Raw genomic sequence first — 366 nt, 5'->3', positions numbered from 1 at the left:
AAGGAAGGCTCTTAGCAAAGGGCCCGGCAATGGCCGGAACATTCCGTTTATGCACACGGTCTAATGCCCTGTGGTCTAATGCCACTTGCTCTGTGAACTTTTCCTTCTCTGAAACTCGGTTTTCTCCTCAGGGCAGGACTGGACTCTCCTTGAAAGTACTTCCTGCCTCAGATCCAAACGTATGCCCAGAACATGTCCAGCATTCAGGGTCTCTGCATAGGCTGTCCCCCTTTCAGTCACCACCTGACCCAGCCCTAATGACCACCACTGCTGGTGGCACTTGTGCATGCTCCAGCCAGGGGGTGCTCCAGATGGTATTCCCTCCATCCACCAGCTGGTGGGGCTCACTCCACATTCCAGATCAGC

This window comes from Tupaia chinensis, unplaced genomic scaffold, assembly GCF_000334495.1.
Source record: "Tupaia chinensis unplaced genomic scaffold, TupChi_1.0 Scaffold147351_1, whole genome shotgun sequence".
Lineage (NCBI taxonomy): Eukaryota > Metazoa > Chordata > Mammalia > Scandentia > Tupaiidae > Tupaia > Tupaia belangeri.
This window is presented reverse-complemented; position numbering follows the sequence as displayed.